This window comes from Carassius gibelio, chromosome A7 (assembly GCF_023724105.1).
Source record: "Carassius gibelio isolate Cgi1373 ecotype wild population from Czech Republic chromosome A7, carGib1.2-hapl.c, whole genome shotgun sequence".
NCBI lineage: Eukaryota > Metazoa > Chordata > Actinopteri > Cypriniformes > Cyprinidae > Carassius > Carassius gibelio.
The window spans coordinates 40,758,199-40,781,251 of record NC_068377.1 but is presented as its reverse complement, the minus strand read 5'-3'; the positions used below and the strand labels follow the sequence as shown (position 1 = coordinate 40,781,251).

General features: G+C 37.3%; 1 protein-coding gene and 1 long non-coding RNA gene across 2 annotated transcripts in view; both read left to right on the top strand.

The window, feature by feature from the left end:
• Nucleotides 1–23,053, top strand: part of LOC128017570 (fucolectin-like) — a 376,457-nt gene that overhangs the window by 284,314 nt on the left and 69,090 nt on the right. The window lies entirely within an intron of this gene.
• LOC128017846 (uncharacterized) lies at nucleotides 13,964–17,650 on the top strand. Its single transcript, XR_008184546.1, has 3 exons — nucleotides 13,964–14,145; nucleotides 17,156–17,238; nucleotides 17,558–17,650. It is a non-coding gene; the product is annotated as an uncharacterized LOC128017846 (long non-coding RNA).

Sequence of the window (23,053 nt, the reverse complement as noted above, 5' to 3'; positions counted from 1 at the left end):
AATTTAAACAAATTAGCATATCATGACATCACTGACTGGGTCTTCAACCCGTGACTTCGGGTGCATAATTGCAAACCTCATTTTGATGCAGGCTATATAGACCGCAAACAAATTAAAATCTTTGTCAAAAAACATGTTTATTGCATGAATATCAGGTGAGAAGAAAAAAAAAACTTAGGTACTGTTATATTGTTTTACTTGCATCCACGGCTAGGTGTCAATGCAACCTATAAATGAGAGACCATTTACTTTGCTTTTTTGGGTTGTCACTTTTGTGAAAAAAATCCTGTTTGATTTGAGTGACAAGTGTTCATTGAATCGATTGTAAAATTGATTTAGCATGTCTAAATAAGTTTTATTCTTAACGCAAATTTACGACTTCGGCAAGTCGGTCAGACTAAAAGCAAAAAAAATAAATAAATAAATTGAGTCTGTCCTAAATTGACAGGGTCGGTCGGGTTATGGCAAACAAGATTATTTTTAAGGATGGCCTGACAGCAGAGAAAGCAGTCACTGATTTTTTTGATGTATGTTGCACCCTGTACAGATTATATCGGGAGCCAACTGTTTCGGTGCAGTACAAAGGTGAGCGATTAAAGCGACTTCTTGAGCAGAGATGGACAGGACATTTATCAACAGTATCTGCGATCATTAAGTCTTTCAAGGAGATCATTTCTTAGCTTTCGGAGATTGACGCAGAGCGCATATATGGTGCTGAGGTGAGAATGGATGCCATTGGGCTTTTGAGGGAAATTTCTCAGCCTGCGTTTATGTTCATCGCACACTTTGTAGAGACAGTGTTGATGTTGCTGGATGGCCCTAACAAGCTTTTGCAAAGTGAGGACATGGACCTGTTGACTGGGTTGGAACTGGTCGTGAGGGCCACTAAGTGTGTGAGTGAACTCCGCTGTGAGGCCAAGTTCACAGAGCTGTGGGATGCGGTCACCGATTTGGATGTTACATCCGCACCTTCAAAACGGCAGCACACAGTGAATAAGAATTTACACCAGTATTTCATTGAAGAAACAACAGGACAAAAGGACAATGACAAACCAGAGCTAAGAAGGCTTTATTACAGTGCACTTGACACACTTTTTGGAGAAATCAACCATCGCCTCGGTGAGTGCAACACACAGCTTGCGCAATCGCTGATTGCATTGAACCCAGAGAGCGATCAATTTTTTAATCCGAAGTTACTTCAGCACATCATGTCATTAACTAAATCAACCATCGTTGAGACAGAATGTATTGTTGCTAAACAGTTTCTTTCTACACAAATAAACAAAGAAGGAAACGCTTAATTGACAACACAAAATTTCCTTTTCAAAGTACCACAAAACATTAGAAGCAATGCCAAGTGTACTGACAGCTTTAAAAAAAACGGATTGACGCTTGGTGCTTCAACCGCAATGTGTGAAAATTCATTTTCAGTTTTCAGGAATGTATTCACCGACCAAAGACGTTCTATGCGTCACACACGCAAGGCCCAGCTCATTCAGCTGGCATTTGAGAAGTATCTCACACGCAAGTGTCAACATGAACATAAAGTTCTTCGGAGATTTCACTCGGAGACCTGCCGCCTTCAACTATTTTAATCAATTGTGAATACACTGCTTGCCTGCTACATTGCTAAATTTTTATTCCTGTATGGTAGCCTATGCATTGCTTTTATTATTGTTGTGTTGTTGGTGGAAACCAGGAGCTTTTGTGACTCATGTTTATGAAGTGTAGAGTCATAAATCAAAATGGTTTTGTTGTAGTTTTAGGTTGGACTTGTAATGATATATGTTACGTTGATTGTTCATGTTACTTAAGAAATCCACTAGATGGCACTGTGTTGTGTATGTGACGAACAATGCAGATTAACAAAATATATAGGCTACTAGCTAAATTTGGAAATGTTAAGAGACAATAAACAGAGACGTTGAGATCATACGGTGAAGTATTTTATTTGAATAATTGAACAAAACAAGACTATTGTTGTCTATTTACGTTATAGCCTAATATGGGTTGTTGTTATGGTCTGTCTCAGATCATTAAAAAAAGTGTGATCCCCTTTGAAAATTAAATGCCCCCCCACAACGAGCGTGCAATAGAGGATTAGAGCCTGTAGTCGCTGAAGTTGTAAAGCTTTGACTCAGATAACTTGTTAAATCCATGAAAGGAAAGAGATAGAAAACAAGAAGTTGATATCCCACACATTTAATGGCTGCTACACGACAACGCGCTCTTCTCATTCATGAGAGATCAACTCTTTCTTGGCGTTACAGATAAGGTAGAGACCAGCAATTTTTTTTTTTTTTTTTATAATCCTACTGCTCTAAATACCTGGGATTTTTTCCAAAATAACCACTATATGGAGTCAAGATATATTTTTGTTGTTGATATGGACTACGTTGACGAGAGTAATGTTCACTGTGAAGCTTACACTGTGATGTACCTGAGAGAAAGCAGAGTTGACCATCTGATTTTCACCATTAAGAACAAAGGATTTTAAAGTTTGTTGTTTTACTGAACATCACAGTTATATATGACATGATAATAAGGCCTGAAGTTAGGAATAACATTTTAAGGAAAATATAATTATATTTTCATAATGATTTTTTCCTTCTCAAACCATGTCTGTGGTGTAAAAACACCCCTGGCCAAACAGGGTGCATCTCTTTCCCTCTTTGATAATTACTGTAGTTACCTGTAGTTACCATGTTATGAACATCACATCCTTTATTTTCTCCCCAGATGTAATCTATATATATATATATATATATATATATATATATATATATATATATATATATATATATAGGTGGTTGAATAAAAATATTTGGACATTATTTATAAGAATTACCTCAACTTTAGCACCAGCAAGCTTGTTAGTTAGATAGTTAGACAGTTAGCATCAGCTAACAATGTTTACTTATTTTCAGTACGGTTATGAATAAACAATCATGTCTGTCTACTCGTCTAGTTAATCCAAACAATATACATATGTATAACGTTACTGTTGATAAACAATATAAATACAGACGCCACATAGGACATGGATGGTAGCATTTTAATAAAACTGTTAACATTACGGCAGCGGGGAATTTGAACGTGCATGAGTTATTGTATTTAATATGTGTTATTTAAAAGTTTTTTTTTATACCTAAAATTGATGTGTCTGCGTCGTCTGCACTTGAGCATTTCAGTGGGCTTAAATAGATCACTCTTTACAACGGATTTAATTCCCAAACAACTGACAATTTTGACCTAAATATGATTTTCAGTTACAATAATTAATCCTACATTTCGACATTAATAACTTACTTTTAGCAACATCAGACGAACGCATGCTCACAAGATCTCGCTGTTCTTACTTCTGGAGACTCGCACTAAACCGTTCATTTGAATCAGTGAGTGGTTGACTCCAGAACAGCTGCAATCCATAGACAGTAGGCTGCAATCGGATCATTCTAATTCGTAAATGAATCGTTTGGTGCGATTTGCGATCCGATTTAAGTTTATTTTGAAAAGACTCAGTTCGTTCATGATGAATCAGACACTGCTTCTGCGTGTCGGAGCACTTTATATATCATAGGGAGTAACAATAAGTTTTATGAAATGTAGTGAAGTTAAAAGTACGATTTTATGCTTCGGAATGTAGTGAAGTAAAAGTTACTCAAAATAAAACTACTCCAGTAAAGTACAGATACTTGAAAAATATACTTAAGTACAGTAACGAAGTAAAGCTACTCCGTTACTATCCACCACTGGTAGAGACAGACTAATAACAAGGCGACAGAGCAAACTTATCCTTCTCTTAAAGACTGATCACTTAACTTAAAGGGTTAGTTCACCCAGATAGCAAAATTATGTAATTAATAACTTACCCTCATGTTGTTTCAAACCCGTAAGACCTCCGTTTATCTTTGGAACACAGTTTAAGATATTTTAGATTTAGTCCAAGAGCTCTCAGTCCCTCCATTGAAGCTGTGTGTACGGTATACTGTCCATGTCCAGAAAGGTAAGAAAAACATCATCAAAGTAGTCCATGTGACATCAGAGGGTCAGTTAGGATTTTTTGAAGCATCGAAAATACATTTTGGTCCAAAAATAGCAAAAACGACGACTTTAATCAGCACTGTCTTCTCTTCTGTGTCTGTTGTGTGAGAGAGTTTAAAAAAAAAAGCAGTCTGGATGTCAGGTTCACGAACAAATCATTCAGTTCATCAAATCGAACTGAATCGTTTTAAACGGTTCGCATCTCTATTACGCATTAATCCACAAATGACTTAAGCTGTTAACTTTTTTAATGTGACTGACACTCCAGTTCAAACAAACCAATATCCCGGAGTAATTCATGTACTCAAACAGTACACTGACTGAACTGATGTGAAGAGAGAACTGAAGATGAACACAGAGCCGAGCCAGATAACGAACAAAAAATTGACACGTTCTCGAGTCATGAACCACTTCTGTCAGACGCATCCGATTTGAAAACCGAGGAGCTGATAATCAGTGTTGGTCATCTTACTTGATAAAAAGTAATTAGTTACAGTTACAAATTACTTCTCCCAAAATGTAATTGCGTTAGTAACTCAGTTACCACATTGTAAAAGTAATTAGTAACTCAGCAAAGTAACTGTGACGTTATTTTTTATGCTCTATAAAGCAAATAACGTCCTATAACATCTTTATTATATAAGATGTTTATATTTACTGATTGAAGAATAAAAACACTATAAGTATTTTAGAAAATATTGTATTTATTTGAACTAAATAGATTGCTGCCTGCCATATGATATGCATAGAAATAAAAACAAATAAAAAATTAATATTGAAAATCAAATTCAAGGACAAAATTAAGACAAACAAATTTAAACTTGAGTAAAAAGAAACAAAGGGAAACCTGGCCATTAGTGGACATCTCTGTAACTGTATATTAGGCCTAACGTTACTGCACAATAAACAGAACACTATCCAACTCTTATGGTGGGTTCACACCAAATGCGAATAGAGCGTCTGGCCTGAGTGATTTCAATGTTAAGTCAATGCAAAAACGCGAATAGACAACCTCCGAAAATCACCGAAACACATTTGTAAATAAACCGCATATTTGAGTTTAAAACAACTACATTCTCGCATGAAATACTTTTAAAACTACATTTCATGACACTATAACAATAATATTTAGAAGACTATCTGAAAAAAAAATGGTGGTTGAAAATGCTGAGTGAACTCAACTGGCAGAAGCACCCCCATGATGCGAATTAGCGTCTGTTGTGAAGTTAATTTCACGCGCGAATGAAGCATATGAACTCAAAAGAACAGAACGCCATTTTCGCTGATGCCGTCTAGTGTTTAGTGGTTGTTAGAGCGTGCAGTGAGACAGCGTGAGCAGGGCACCGCCCACCCAGCCAATCATTATCGGATATGCAACGGTGTCAGGCAGCTGATGTGTAGCCACTAGCCAAAGCATTTGTAGTAACGCGACACTTTACATTCACAGCAAAGAACTCCTTTAGCAACCCCATTATACTTAGAAATTGTTACTCCCAACACTGCTGATAATACTGCGCATGTGTGATTCAGCGTGATGCAGAATGACGTCTGAGCCGAATTGGTTCTTTTGGTGACTGATTCTGAACTGATTCTGTGGTAATGTTATGAGCGCGGGTAAACCGAAGGCTTGAATCAAGGGCAAACATCGCCAATGACATCATTACGTCGAGCGCAAAAAAAAAAACGGTGAACAGTTTTTTTTTTCAACCAGTTTATTGAATCTACTGTCCGAAAGAACAGGTTCGCGGAAAAGAATCGAACTTCCCATCACTTTTTTTGAGTAGTTGTAAAGTCTGCCTTGTGAAGAATATCCTTATTGTTCCATAAATAATATTTGTGCAGAGAAAAGTTATGTTTGTATATTAAGGACCAGGCCAAGAGCATCTGCTTATGGAAATTAGAAAGTTTGATAGGGATTTTTAAAGCATTATAATTACAAAGTAAAAGGAAATTCAGGCCACCAACTTGATCATGGGATATAAAATTTAAATAAGAGCACGTGTTTACCTCTCTTCCTCTGAGGAGGTTGAGGCTGTTAGCAGGGGGCTGCTGGGCGGAGCAGTCCCAACCTATCATGTTCCAGCTCCTCATTCTGGGGGTATAACTTCTCGTACTCCGCAGAGTCTAGAGTCAGTGTAGCGCTCCCAGGCCGAAGGCTTCAAGCGGTTCTGAATCTGCATCCTGCCAAGTGTGCTTTATTGGGTCCTGCCCCGAGCAGGCTCTGGTCAATCAAGTCTTCCTAGCAGACGACGTGGGTCTGAGGACAGTCGTTTTTAATAGGAGACTTCAGCTTTGAGAGTCCTAATGCTGTGGCTCAGGACCTCGGAGGGCAGGCCCCTCTGTGGAAGAGCGAGGTACAACGCATTAAACGGTGCCCGTCTCTCCTCAGTGCCCTCAGGAGATATTTCTGCCCTCAGGGCGCAGCGGTCTCCAATGAGCGCTTCTCTGTTACTGCCTAGAAAAGTAGTGGTGCTTAGAGGCTCGTGACCTCCACAGAGGTCTCTTAAGCAGCTAGTTCAGCTCTCCCCTGCTGGTTGGCTGCTTCAGGGCACCGAGCCAGCAGCTCTGATTACACCAGAGGTCAGTCTCGAGAGACTGGTTCCCTTAATAGAATATTTAGCAGCATGGAAACTCAATGAAACTCAAATTCAATGGGGCTTTTTCCACCCTGGTGGGCCCCGAGCAGGCTCTGGTAATGGAACAGAAGTAGACACCCTCTGAGGACGGAGGCCATCGAGGCCTTCTTATCAGGTGTGTCTATACAGGACATCTGCAATGCAGTTGGACGGTCCACGCCCCTCACATTCACCAGATTTTATGGTTTAGATCTGTGAGCCACTCATGACTCTTCTTTCTCTTGCCTTAGCTGTGCTCCTTGTATACACACTAGGCAGAGACTTGCAAGTATGGCGGCGTTTGAGACGTTACGTCTCAAAGCCAGTGGTGTCAAAAGTATTGACATTCATTACTCAAGTAGAAGTATAGATACTAGGGCTTAAAAATACTTTTGTAGAAGCTGAAGTATCAACTCAAGCTTTTAACTCAAGTAAAAGTACTGGTTTGAAAAACTACTTAAAGTATAAAAGTAAAAGTAATGTAGCGTCTGCTATGTTCAGTGTTGGGGGTAACGAGTTACAAAGTTGGTACAGCCTACTTATCACAACATTGTCAATCGTGTCGTCAATCCCAAACGATATTTTATTAAAACGTCTCGCTACCGAACTACATACAGTAGCTTAATTTGTGGAGGACAAGGAGAAAGCACCCATTTGGTAAATGAGCCAGTAGTGAGAAATAATAACTTTTAAGTAGGGTCCAGTGGCATTTCGATACTTTTAAAATGGTAACAGTGCCTAAACCGATACTTAAAAAAAAGAGCCATTACAAAAAGAACATTACAAAAATTTAAAATAAATCCATAGCTTTCACCTTGGAAGCTCTCATTTCCAAAGTTTTGCTTCCCTTAATCTAAGGCTAACAAATTTATTTCACAATCTGAGTCATTATTTAATAAAAAACCACACATAATGTTTCTACTGTATCTCTGTCACTCACTGATATTTAGTTAAGATGAGTGCTGTCTGTCACTGTCTTTAATCAGTTCTTTGAATTACTGTATGGTCATTCTTTATAAAGTAGCAACAATGTCATTTATAAAGTACAGTACTGTGCAAAAGTCTTAGGCACATGTGACGGCTGGTGAAAGGACAGTCTGGAAACAATAGCGAGTTCAAGTATTTAATGAGATGATGAGATAATGGTACAAAGACACACAAAGACGATGATACGGCAACACTCCAGAGGGATGATTAAGGCGGTGAGAATCCAGACGGTAATGGAGGGCAGGTGAGGAGTAAGGGTGTTGACGGCATGAGGTAGCAGGAGAGAGTGGCACAGGAACTGCGGGGAACAGAGCCGAAGGTAAGTGTCCGTGGCTGAGTGATCGTGCGGAGAGTGGATGAGTTTCTGGGGAAACACAGACATCCAACGCAAACTACACAGAAACCAGATGGGGGTAAACACAACAACATGAAACAACGATCTCACAAACACCAGACGTGAGACAAGCCATTATATAGGAGATGAGTAATGAGTGGCAGCTGTTGCTGATACAATTAACGGAGACGCCCACAACTAATCAGTGCAGACGCAGAACACACAGAATTCACCACAAAGTGTAAACAACCCAAGATCACGGTTTACCAACCGTGACAGTAGCCCCCCTCTAATAACTCCTCCTGGAGTTCCCAGAAGGGCCTACCTGCTGATTGAATTCATCAATAAGGTAGTAATCCAATATGTCCCTAGCAGGTACCCAACTCCTCTCCTCCGGACCGTAACATTCCCTGGCCGAACACCATTATTTTAAGTGAAAATAGTAACGTGCCTAAGACTTTTGCACAGAAGCTTGTGTATGTATAAAGTACGTATGATTAAATTAAGTATATTTAAATAAGTGTAATTAAAGTATGTGTTTGTTCATATGTGTTAAGGGCTAGATTTTTGCTTGAGGAAACTGCTGTGGTGTGATGAGCGGTGACAAGCGTAAACTTTACAGTAGATGAGAAACCGACTGCTCCCTCGTGACCTTTTGTAAACTGTATTTATGACAAAGAATTGCACAGATACAGATATTCTAACAATCTATCGATAAACACATACCTTGTGTCCTCTGTTTGCGTTTCAGTCCACTCGCGCTGCTCCGCCGCGGTCTGCAGATTGGAGAGCACACTGAAAGACGGGGAGGAGACCGGTCTCATATGAAATTTAAGCGGACAGTTTAAATTTAAACTGTACACAATTTTTTTTTTGTGTACAGTTTATGGAGCTAAATGCTACAGCCCCACTAAAAAAGTCTAGCAACACCCGTGCTTCTTGTGAACATTTCGGAGAACCAGGACAAATATTTCAATCAATCGCTCAGGCATTTAAAGGCACCGAAATCTGCTTCCTCTTATTCGGTTCGGTGCATACCGGTTCCATATCCAACCCTACTTTTAAGAAATATATTTTTTTGATAAACGAACCCAAAACTGGCTATGTCCTTGCTGGAGTGTGATGTGATTTTGTATAAACAAATAGGGTGTCGGAATGGTATATGTTTATATGTAAGGGAATGTAAGGAGTAGAAGTATAAAGTTGGCTGAAAAATAATTACTCAAGTAAAGTATAAATACCCCAAATTTCTACTTAAGTAAGGTAATGAAGAATTTGTACTTCGTTACTTGACACCTCTGCTCAAAGCCTTACTTCCGGCATCCCTGCCAGAGTTCGCTTCATTCCTAGAAGCTGACGCTCTTTCCACCTCACGTGCTTTTATAGCTTCCGTCGCTATGTCACCCGGCTATGACGTCACGCCCATTCATGAGACTGATTTCACATATTATTCAGAGCTGGTCATGCTGAAGGGCGTTCCTACAGCGTTTTTGGACACAGCATCTCGTTCCCTTCGGGGAACCATGGTTATATACGTAACCTGGGACGTTTTCTTTGGGTTTTCACTATTAAAGGGTCAACATTTATTTTGCATCTTGTTTTTGTGGTCTTTATTAATTAAAATTCCTAAGTATGTAACTTGATCTTTCAAAGGAAATTTACAAACAAAGAGAAGATCACAGCGTTTGATTGACATTAACTCACACTTGTTGATATTTAAGCAGAGACCTGAAGCTCTGGAAAAGAACTCAATCAATCTTAAAGCTAAAGTGATCTGGGAGGCGTCATTCAGAAATAAAGTAGTGTCATCAGCCAGCTGGCTAATAATAATTTGTCTATCGTCAATTGTGATACCTTGCAAATTTTTAGTAGAGATATACAGAGCTAAAAACTGAGAGGCAAGTAAGAATTAATAGGGAGATATAGGACAGCCTTGTCTTACTCCATGTGACAAATTGAATCTTGGAAAGGTTCCAAATTTTAACTTAATAACGCTATTATTATTTCTGTATAATGTCCTGATGGCTTTACAGAAATGATCTCCAAACCCAAATTTGTCAAGAGCTTGAAATATGAACTTGTGCTCAAGCGAATCAAAGGCTTTGTAGAAGTCTAAGAAAAGCATGGAACTGTTATTAGGAATGAGATTTTCATAATCTAGAAGATCTAAGATTAATCTTATGTTATTTTTAATATGACGTTTCTCCATAAAACCTGATTGTGATTCATCAATAATAGAGTTAAGGACGTCTTTAATTCTTCTTGCTAAAACTGAAGCTAAAATGTTGTAATCATTATTTAAGAGGGTGATTGGCCTAAAGTTTTCTAGACACTCTTTACCTTTGTTGGGTTTGGATATCAGGTTGATAACTCCTTGTGTCATGGTCGGTGGAAGTGCTTCCAATTCAAGACTTTCTTCGAACACTTATAATAAGGAGATATATTTTTAACAAACATCTTACATAGCTCAGTGGTTCGACCATCACTGCCTGGACTTTTATTATTTTTTAAACTCTTAATTGCCTGTTTAATTTCTGATTGAGATATATCACCGTCACAAACTTCTTTATCTTCTAATAAAATAACTTTATTTTGATTGACAGAATCAAAAAACTATTTTGCTGAATTATCACAATATCTTGATGTATATAAGTAATTATATAATTTTGAACTATAAGTAGCTATTTCGTTAGGCTTATCAAGAACTCTATCATTTGTTTGGAGACGATCTATAGATACATTTATTGCATGGATCTTTTCTCCTATTGCATGGAGTTATGTTCTCCTTCTTCCAGCCATTTTTTCCTGGATCTAACATATGGATCATTCCTGGTATGAGGTAACATTTTGGCTTCATAAATGTTGGAAAAAAAGTTACATAATTATTATGTTTTTTGCATTCTACCAAAATAGTGACATGTTTAACTATTAGGAATGGATATTGGTCAAGCTCTGGGACTCTAAAATAAAATAAAATAATATAAAATAATATTTATGAAAAATATTTGTTTTTTGTTTTTTATTATTAAATAATGGATGCTGCATTAATTTTATAAAATATTTTAATATATCCATGCTCAGCATAGTGGGTGTTTTTTTTTATTTAATTTTTCACCTCCAAGATCGAGTTCTGTAACAGTGACCTGGGAGCTTAAGGGGTTCTTGCACAGTATCTAATATATATATATATATATATACACACACACACACACATGTATATATAAATTTATTTGCTATATACACTAAATATTATTTATTCTATTAGAATTCACATCATAAGTTGCACATTCCACCCTGTTAGGTTTATAGACCTAACAGGGTGGAATCTAACAAGGTAGAACATTTTGAGCTAAATTAGCCATAGCTCATTGAGTGATCAACATTTAGCTAGCTAACCTTCTACAGGTTAACAGAACTTTTATAACTATGTCAGATTTGTTTTTAAAATATTTTGATAGGATAAACATTCTCCATAATATAGCATAACAGTGTGGAACTTTAAGGGTGGGACAAGTAGGATAATATATAAAAAAAAAAAAGTTAGACGTGAGAGTTGAAGCTTACCTCAATTTTGACAGATGAATTCCAGTGGGAAAAATAAATTGTCACTTCTATAAAATGGTCTCAATGAAATTGCAGTCGGTTTTGGAAGGCGATAAAGTATGTACTAACAGGGTGGAAAATGACTTCAGGGAAACGGTAATTTTAGAACATTGTAAAAATATATATATATATTTTCACACGATTTCTATGTATGATTAGAGGCAGTTTAGCCTAGTTCATAACATAATATAAACATATTTTGAGTATCATTTCATGGTTTATATTTCTTTTGGAAGTTGATTACTTTGCACTGAGGACACCATAAAATTGAATGCATATATCAATGAAAAGGTATGTAAAATGCAAAATAGTATTTACAATTTCTATTATCCCTGTTTAAGTGATAAAGAAGACCTAAATATACAATTTAAGCCATATCTCATAAATATGTGACTCATTTTAGAAAAAAAAAAATATGATTAAATAAATAATTGGGACATAAAAGTCACTGTATAACAGGAATGACCCACATGCTCTCTTAGCTTTGGATCTATACAGGTCATCTAATTTATTCTGTAGATTAGAGAATTCAGTGTTTTGAGTCTCTGTCAATGGTTCCCCAAATGATAAAGAAGAAAGCTGTGAATTGATCCGTTTTCTTTTGCTATATTACTTCCAAATTTTCTTAAGAATTTCCCTAATTCATATTATAGAAGCTCCCAATTTCGTCCATAATATTTTTTTCTGATTCAGCTCTTTCCCAATAAATTTGGATTAAGTCATCAATCTGCTCTTTGATATGTTCATATTTAAGAAGAGAAAGTTTCCAAAGTGACGCTTTATAAGTATTGATTGTAGTATTTTGTGATAAATTAATTGAAATATAATTGGCATTATGGTCAGTCAGTGGACTTTTACTAATATTAATAGAGATATTATTTATTAATGTTTTAGAGATCAACCAATAATTGATTCTAGACTGTCTCGATCTGTCTTTGTTACACCAGGTGTCCTGTATTACATCTGGGTACATTTCTCTCCATATGTCAACTAAATCTAATTTTTACATAAACTCAATAAGATTTGAGTTTGAAAAAGTTTGGAGGGTGTCGATCTAGCATGTTATTCATTACTATGTTAAAGTCACCACCTAAAATCAGAAAGGCAGTAGGATATTTTCCTAATGCAGATGAAAGTTTATGATCTAGCGTGTTTAAGAAAGTGCAGTTTTCCCCAACACAGTTGTATCCATAGATGTTGATAATAATTACTATAAACTGATTAATAACTACTACTATTAGCAGGAAGTGACCTGAAGGATCAATACTGGTTTCTAGAATACGACCATTAAAATTATACTTCACAATCCCTACTCCAGCAGAATATTTTGACCCGTGTGACAAGAATATAAAACCTAAAGAACTAGGTATAGAACAAGATCAATTAAAACAGAAGAAACTTCATTACTATAAGACAAAAAAAGCGATAATTCGCCTGACTCTGCAACATTTGTTGTTTTCTTTTTTCCTTAATTACAGTTCTTTCTCACTTTCGTTCTTTCAGTCATAATGACTTTAAATTTTGTTCAAAACGAGTGCTCATTCTCATTGAAAGCTAAGGATGGTTTCAAAAGTATATATACCATATTTATGAAAAATGTTATAAACGATTAAAACCCAAAATAAAAATATGAACTGAAGATCCAGCAGAGAGGCATTCGCAGCGTCCTTCACCTTGAAGGCGGCGTCCAGAGATCTTCTCGCCTAAGAATGCATGGCACCACGAACAGGCTTATCTTCTTCCATCATACTTGTTAAAAGTTAGAAAAAAATTAGAAAGACGAAAGAATGAAAAAGGATGTACTTAGATCAGCAAATAAAGTATTATTATGTTCCCTTCTACATGTGTCAACTATAAAATAAGTGCAGAGCTTCAGCACATGGATGTTACACAGTCGCCATCTTGGCCGAACCCCTCCAACTTCCCATCACCACTGGTGATCCGAAAACCGATGCAACCGGTTCTTGACTCGAGAATGATTCAAACTTTCTTTCTTTATCTGGCTCGGCTCGGTGTTCATCTTCAGTTCTCTCTTCACAGCAGTTCAGTCAGTGTACTGTTTGAGTAATGAATTACTCCGGGATATTGGTTTGTTTGAACTCAGAGGAAGTGTCAGACACATTAAAAAAGTAAACGGCTTAAGTCACTTGTGGATTAAAGCTTATTGGAGACGTGAACGGTTCAAATGATTCAGTTTGATTTGGTGAACTGGTTTAACCGGTTCACTAAGAAGAACCTGTTAAATCGAATGATTCGTTCACAAACCGGATATCACTACACTGCAGTGAAAGCGCTCACAAGAGAAGACAATGCTGAATAAAGTCGTAGTTTTTGCTATTTTTGGACCAAAATGTATTTTTGATGATTCAAGAAATTCTAACTGACCCTCTGATGTCACGTGGACTACTTTGATGATGTTTTTATTACCTTTCTGGACATGGACAGTATACCTTACATAGATTTTCAATGGAGGGACCGAGAGCTCTCGGACTAAATCTAAAATATCTTAAACTGTGTTCCGAAGATGAACGGAGGTCTTATTGAGTTTGGAACGACATGAGGGTGAGTCATTAATGACATAATTTTTATTTTTTGGCGAACTAACCCTTTAAATTTTATAAAGAATATCTCTTTGGATTTGAGACTTAAGTCTTTGCAACTTTACAGATCTTCTTTATGCACAAAGAGCTTGAAAGACTCCAAAGAGAAAGGAAAAATGTAAATCGCATCATATGACCCCTTTAAGCAAAACACTCATGTGCTGCCACCCATCTCTTTTTTTGACTAATCACTTCTCATCTTAAATTTTAATGACTTAAGAAGCTTTACCTTTCTCTATATTTATTCCTCCCCTTTCCAGATTGTACTTATTTGAACAATGCCTGAAACTTGGTATTATGAGCACTTCCTGTTTCTGCTTGCATCTTTAAGTAGAATAACTTTATGTATTCCCCAACCATATGTCGCTTTGGATAAAGGCATCTGCAAAATGACTAAATGTAAATGTAACTCGCTACTCAGACATAAACTAAGTGGAACTAAGACTGTGCTGGTGCAAATAATTATTATCGTACACTTGATGATAAAGTATGCTCTACGACTCTACTGTAACACTGTTAGGTCTGTACTAAACTATTTTGTACATTCATACATACATCCAAACCTCTCAATTTAAACATTTTGGTTATTTATGTATTTAGAAATTCAACACTAGACAAAGTAATTCTAAATGTCAGCAAGCTACTCACATATCACACAACAGACACACTGCATTCAGTTCAAGGAGACAGCAGTCCAGAACATTTAATCTAATCACCAAACAGGCATAAGTTCACTTCAATAATGAATAAAGTTGTGTTGCTGAGTTTGAAAGGTGTTTGAAAAAACAGAGCAAACATGAAGAGAAAGTGTGATTTGTATTATTATAGCTCTTTATATATAAAGCATACATACTGTATTAGACCACTAAACCCCTGGTCAGAGCCTGACTCCACTCACTGGCAATATTTGAAAAAAGCTGAAAAGTGGGCAGAGCACAGCGGAGATAGAGGGGGTGAACCGAAGGCGGGGCTGAGCGAGAGGGGCGTGAACCTAAAACCCGCAGTGACGGATGAATTGACAGCTGCAGTCAGAGTCTGAGATTGGAGAGTAACTCTAGTGACACAAGTAGCTTTGCAACAGAGCGTTCATTTGAAGTAGAGGACTTTTCTCCCCCACCTTCTCCTTTTTATTGTTTAGTTGTTTACCTGGACTAGCTGGATGTCTATGACCCTATTGGCTTTGAGATCCATCATGGTGTAGCTGCCATATTTTGCTGAATGTCCTACAATTGTATGATTTGCACAAAGCCAATGTCAACAAAGCCTTACAGCAGTTTCATATATATATATATATATATATATATATATATATATATATATATATATATATATATATATATATATATATTCATATATACATATACACATACATATAATTAATGAGTTATTTATTACCAGGTGAATCAGCTCTCATGTCCCCACCCAGACTCACAGCCCCATTAGCAATGGCATTTCAGTAGCGTCATCCTGGTCAATCTTTCACTGCCAGTTTATGGTTGGGATAAGGAGCTTGGCCTGATGTTTGTGAAATAACAATCATTCAAAAGTATTTAAAAACAAGTAATAGCTAAATTAGAACATTCAAATATAGCCTAAATGAAAAATACTGTGTGAAAGGCTCCATCAGTGTGCATGTGCCACACCACACACTCCTGTTAGGTTGTCTGGACTGGGTGCTTTCTTCTCCTCATGGGCTTCATGTTAGCCTGCACACCTGCAGACATGGAGCTGACTGGTTCAGTCTGGCACCCAATTTCTCTGGTCATAGTAAGCAAAAAAAAGTGTTATGGTTTACAATTACAGTCTTATATTCAGTAATTTTTTAGATTTTAATTTTTTAGATGTTTATAAATACTATTAGTTAATTAACTCACAAACTTCTGAGATAATTTTCTCTAAAATTATTACGATTACATTATTATTATTCATCACACGGTCGCAAGACGACGTAAATTACATGAATCTGATGAGTTTTATCGAGTTGATGTCATTAGCGCACGCTTTCTGTAGGGATTCATATTTTTTTCACTATGTGAAAAAAATCCAGCAAAATGCGCCGGCCCGTTTATTGACCCCAGAGGCTTAACTTTAGAGAAATCATAAATAGTGTGAATATTAAAATAGGAAAAATCAACTTCAGTATCCACCATTCAACCTGAAGAGGGCAGCACTCAGACATTTTTACACCATATATTGTAGAATTAAAACACTTTATACTCAAATGTCAAAAAAAAGTTACTTGAATCAATGAACAGCACTAATAATCCCCATTCTTACAGATCATTAACTAAAAAAAGTTGGTTTAGTTACCCTTTAAAGTCAAGTGACATTCAGCCAAGTATGGTGACCCATACTCAGAATTCATGCCCTGCATTTAACCCTTCCAAAGTGCACACACACACATCAGTGAACACACATTGTGAACACACACCTGGAGCAGCGGGCATCCATTTATGCTGCAGCGCCCGGGGAGCAGTTGGGGGTTCAGTTCCTTGCTCAAGGGCACCTCAATCGTGGCACTGATTGATTTCATGTGAATCAGTAGTCAGTAGTACCAATGTAACTCGGTCGGTGCTCTTAAAAATACAGATTTCAGAACTCAACCCTAGTTGTTGGGCCCTATAAAATCAGTTTTATTAATTCACAAAATGTTTTCCAAAATTCCAAAAATAATTATTTCATAACAAATAAAAAAAATTCTGAATTCCATTTTATTGGTCAAATTTAATTAAACATCTTATTAACTGATAAATATAATAATAATAATAATGATACAGATTAAACTTAACACAATTTAACAAAAAAAAAAAGTTTAGAAATTTAGCAAATGTCACATACCACAAACTAAAATCTCAGGGGCAGATAGAAGGGCAGGGTTTGACTGAAAAAAAGTTTATGAATCCCTGATTTATATGTTGAATTAGTAAGATATAGTAAAACTGAGTAAAATATATGATATGTTTCTCCCACAGTCAAGAAGCAGGTGATCCGAGTGCAGGTGAAATCTGCTGAGAATGTGGATGAAGCTGAACTGAAGGAGCTCGTCTTAAACAAGGTGGATTTTATAATACTCATCTGACTAAAATCAATTGTTGAACATACAGCAAACAGAAAACATCAGGTCAGTTTAGACATCAGTCTTAAAATAAGACTCAAGAAAATGATCAGATTCCCCCACCAGTGTGAACAAAAACCCACCTCAGTCAGTCTTTATGTAAAGACAAAACACAACGCTTTGTGTTTGGAGTTTTGACTAATTCTGATCTTTCTGTAAGATTTGTAAAGTAAGAGATGTTAATTTTGAGTTGAAATGGCTCAAACTTGTCTGTGTGGGATTTATCCACTGAGTAACTGAAGACTGTTTCTGTGTTTAGTTAAATCAGACGCTGAGCGATCAGGACGTCACACTGACATGGAGGACACAACCCAACGGGAAAGTCTTCCAGAAGAACAGGACTATACTGAAACAATCTCCTGTTTGTTCTTCTTTGAAGTGAAATGTTATTTATTTAATGCAATTCATTCTTAGTTACAGATATACTGTATGAATTATTACATTGGATTATTACATTAGACTAACAATTTATAATGATTTCTCAAAAATAGATACACATTAATTTTGCATTTATTCATTTAGTTGATAGATATGTAGACCTAAATATGAGCAAACAAATGGTAGGGTGTTTTAGCATTGTAGTTTAACTGCTACATTAGCTTTCTTTGAAGGGATACTTCGCCCCAAAAGGAACATTTTGTCATTAATCACTCATCCGCAAGTCATTCCAAACCCGTAAAAGCTCTGTTCATATTCGGCACAATATAAGATTGCCAACGGTCTCCTTGTTTCACTCCATATCAACCTTATACTGTGTATGCTTGTGAATGTTATCTTTGCCACAAGGATGCTTGTTTTATTTTAAATCAAAGCTAAATACATGTAGAAACAGCACATCATTGTGCTGCGGATGAAACAGAAGTAAATATGCAGCATATGGTGATATGGAGTGACACAGAGTCTGTTTACAAAGGAATTATTGAAAAAAAAGTTATTTTTGTTTTCTTCGCTTACAAAAAGTGTTCTTGTCACTTCATATAACACAAAATATTGCATGTCTGATGGCAGATATTCTGACAACACCTTTCAAAACCTTTTATGGATCTTGACAATGTTATTTACTTGTCAGTCTATGGGACAGTCGCAGACCTCCAGGTTTTCATCCAAAATACGTTTTCACAAATGCATTTTACAAAAGCATGAAGTAAAAAGCACCAGCCTATTAAACAATTTTCTGCACTAAAAGGGATAATGACATGAGAAAATCAAATTTGCCTTGATTGTTTGTACCATTAAAGTTTCATGAACTGGCTCTTTTATTATTTTATACTGTTGTCTGATGACCACTTATGACGTCCGTGTGGTTTTTCCATTCAAAAACATCACCTTTATTTTTTATTTATATAGTGCTTTAAACAAAATTGCGTTTGTTTAAACAAAATTTGACATTGCGTCAAAGCACTGAACAACATTCATTTGGAAAACAGTGTGTCAATAATGCAGAATGATAGTTAAAGGCAGTTCATCATTGAATTCAGTTATGTCATCTCTGTTCAGTTTAAATAGTGTCTGTGCATTTATTTACAATCAAGTCAATGATATCGCTGTAGATGAAGTGACCCCAACTAAGCAAGCCAGAGACGTCAGCGGCAAGGAACCGAAACTCCATCGGTGACAGAATGGAGAAAAAAACCTTGGGAGAAACCAGGCTCAGTTGGGGGGCCAGTTCTCCTCTGACCAGACGAAACCAGTAGTTCAATTCCAGGCTGCAGCCAAGTCAGATTGTGCAGAAGAATCATCTGTTTCCTGTGGTCTTGTCCTGGTGGTCCTCTGAGACAAGGTATTTACAGGGGATCTGTATCTGGGCTCTAGTTGTCCTGGTCTCCGCTGTCTTTCAGGGAAGTAGAGGTCCTTTCTAAGTGCTGATCCACCATCTGGTCTGGATACGTACTGGATCCGGGTGACTGCAGTGACCCTCTGGTCTGGATACAGACTGGATCTGGTGGCCACGGTGACCTCGGAACAAGAGAGAAACAGACTAATATTAGCGTAGATGCCATTCTTCTAATGATGTAGAAGGTAGATGTTATGTGAAGTGTTTCCGGTTCCGGTTTACCTTATTAATGCAGCCTAAAAATCCTTTAACGGAATTGGATATTAAAAGCATATTAGTATGTTATGTGTATGCCAGATTAAAGAGATGGGTCTTTAATCTAGATTTAAACTGCAAGAGTGTGTCTGCCTCCCGAACAATGTTAGGTTGGTTATTCCAGAGTTTAGGCTCCAAATAGGAAAAGGACCTGCCGCCCCCAGTTGATTTTGATATTCTAGGTATTATCAAATTGCCTGAGTTTTGAGAACGTAGCGGACGTAGAGGAGTATAATGTAAAAGGAGCTCATTCAAATACTGAGGTGCTAAACCATTCACGGCTTTATAAGTAATAAGCAATATTTTTACATCTATACGATGTTTGATAGGGAGCCAGTGCAGCGATGACAGGACCGGGCTAATATGGTCATACTTCCTGGTTCTAGTAAGAACTCTTGCTGCTGCATTTTGGACTAGCTGTAGTTTGTTAACTAAGCGTGCAGAACAACCACCCAATAAAGCATTACAATAATGTAACCTTGAAGTCATAAATGCATGGATTAACATTTCTGCATTTGACATTGAGAGCATAGGCCGTAATTTAGATATATTTTTGAGATGGAAAAATGCAGTTTTACAAATGCTAGAAACGTGGCTTTCTAAGGAAAGATTGCGATCAAATAGCACACCTAGGTTCCTAACTGATGACGAAGAATTGACTAAAAGAGAGATACACCCACGATCAGATGAAAGAGCAGATCATTTGTAACTCTAAGGAGAGCAGTCTCAGTACTATGATACGGTCTAAATCCTGACTGGAAATCCTCACATACCATTTTTCTCTAAGAAGGAATATAATTGTGAGGATACCCCCTTTTCTAGTATCTTGGACAGAAAAGGGAGATTCGAGATTGATCTATAATTAAGTAGTTATTTGGGGTCAAGTTGTGTTTTTTTTTATGAGAGGCTTAATAACAGCCAGTTTGAAAACTTTGGGGACATAAAGGTGCTCCGATCACGATCGGCCGATCGTTATGCGTATCTCGTCAGTAAAGCCGGTTATTTAATCAGCGGTTAATTCCATCAGGTGCGTGATTTCACATAGAGCAGCTGTTACTACACAGAGCCATTGTTAATAGAGAAGATGCGCAAATCCACTTCATTTTCAGCGTTTATTGGCGCATCTTCTCAGTTAACAATGGCTCTGTGTAGTAACAGCTGCTCTATGTGAAATCACGCACCTGATGGAATTAACCGCTGATTAGATAACTGGCTTTACTGACTAGATGCGCATTAACGATCGGCCGATCGTGATCGGAGCACCCCTACTAATGACAATGAAGAATTAATAATAGTCAAAAGAGGACCTATGACTTCTGGAAGCACCTCTTTTAGGAGCTTAGATGGTATAGATGGTCTAACATACATGTTGTTGGTTTAGATGATTTAACAAGTTTATACAATTCTTCCTCTCCTATAGTAGAGAATGAGTGGAACTTTTCCTCAGGGGGTCTATAGTGCACTGTCTGATGTGATACCGTAGCTGACGGCTGAATGGTTGCAATTTTATCTCTAATAGTTTTTCGTTAATTTAGCCACTGTATTGAATAAATACCTGGGGTTATGTTTGTTTTCTTCTAAAAGAGGAGAAAAGTCATCAGATCTAGCAGTTTTTAATGCTTTTCTGTAGGATATGTTACTTTCCTGCCAAGTGATACGAAATACCTCTAGTTTTGTTTTCCTCCAGCTGCGCTCCATTTTTCGGGCTGCTCTCTTTAGGGTGCGAGTATGCTCATTATACCATGGTGTCAAACGGTTTCCCTTAACCTTCCTTAAGCGTAAAGGAGCAACTGTATTTAAAGTTCTAGAAAAGAGAGAGTCCATAGTTTCTGTTACATCATCAAGTTGTTCTGAGGTTTTGGATATGCTAAGGAATTTGGATACATCAAGAAGATAACTTAAAAAGCAGTCTTTTGTGGTAGAAGTGATGGTTCTTCAATACTTGTAACAAGAAGTAGAATTTACAATTTTGGCTATATGAAGTTTGCACAGAACTAAATGGACTGCATTTATATAGCGCTTTCAACAGACCACATGGCCATCCAAAGCGCTTTACAATTTTGCCCTCACATTCACACACACATTCACACACCGACGGCGGTGTCTGCCATACAAGGCGCCATCCAGCTCGTCGGGAGCAGCTGGGGTTAGGTGTCTTGCTCAAGGACACCTTGACACTTGGTCAGGTGGAGCCGGGGATCGAACCACCAACCTTCCGGTTTGTAGACAACCTACATGAACCACTGAGCCATTGCTGCCGATAATGATCTGAGATATCATCACTTGGCTGAATAATTTCAACACTATCAACATCAATTCCATGTGACAGTATTAAATCTAGAGTATGATTTCAACAATGAGTAGGTCCTGAAACATGTTGTCTAACACCAATAGAGTTCAGAATGTCTATAAATGCTGATTCCAATGCATCTTTTTCATTATCGACATGGATATTAAAATCACCAACTATTAAAACTTTATCTGCAGCCAGAACTAACTCGGATGTAAAATCACCAAACTCTTTAATAAAGTCTGTATGGTGGCCTGGTGGCCTGTATACAGTAGCAAGTGCAAACATAACAGGGGATTTATCATTAACATTTGTTTCTCTGGATAATGTTATATGTAGCACCATTACTTCAAACGAGTTATACTTGAAGCCTGCCCTCTGAGAAATCCTGAAAACTTCGTTATAAATTGAAGCAACACCTCCACCTTTGCCTTTTAGACGTGGCTCGTGTTTATAACAGTAATCTTGGGGGGTGGACTCATTTAAAATAATGTAATCATCAGGTTTTAGCCAGGTTTCTGTCAAACAGAACACATCTATATTATGATCAGTTATCATATTATTTACAAAAAGTGTTTTCGTAGAAAGGGATCTGATATTCAATAAGCCAAGCTTTATCATGTTTATCCATATTGCATTTGTTTTTTATTTGTTGAACCTCAATTAAATCATTAACCTTAACTTGGTTTGGACGTTTTTTGTATTTTCTAGTTCGGGGAACAGACACAGTCTCTATAGTGTGATATCTAGGTGAAAGAGTCTCTATGTGCTGAGAATTAGCTGACCTCGGTGACAGGAGGCAGCTAGCAGATGGTCGGTTTAGCCAGTCTGTCTGCTTCCTGACCTGGGCCCCAGTTAGTCAAATATGAACTCTAAGACTATTTGCCATATTTCTAGAGAGAAGAGCAGCTCCACCCCGGGAGGGATGAAGACCATCTCTTTTAAACAGGTCAGGTCTGCCCTAAAAGCTCGTCCAATTGTCTATGAAACCTATGTTATGCTGTGGGCACCACTTAGACATCCAGCCATTGAGTGATGACAATCTGCTATGCATCTCATCACCACGGTAAGCAGGGAGGGGACCAGAGCATATTACAGTGTCTGACATCGTGCTTGCAAGTTCACACACCTCTTTAAAGTTATTTTTAGTGATCTCCGACTGGCGAAAAACGAACATCATTAGTGCCGGCATGAATAATAATCTTACTGTATTTACGTTTAGCATTTGCCACCACTTTTAAATTTGCCAAGATGTCAGGCGCTCTGGCTCCCTGTAAACATTTGACTATGGTGGCTGGTGTCTATATTCACGTTCCGTACAATAGAATCACCAATGACTAGAGCACTTTCATCAGGTTTCTCTGTGGGTGCATCAC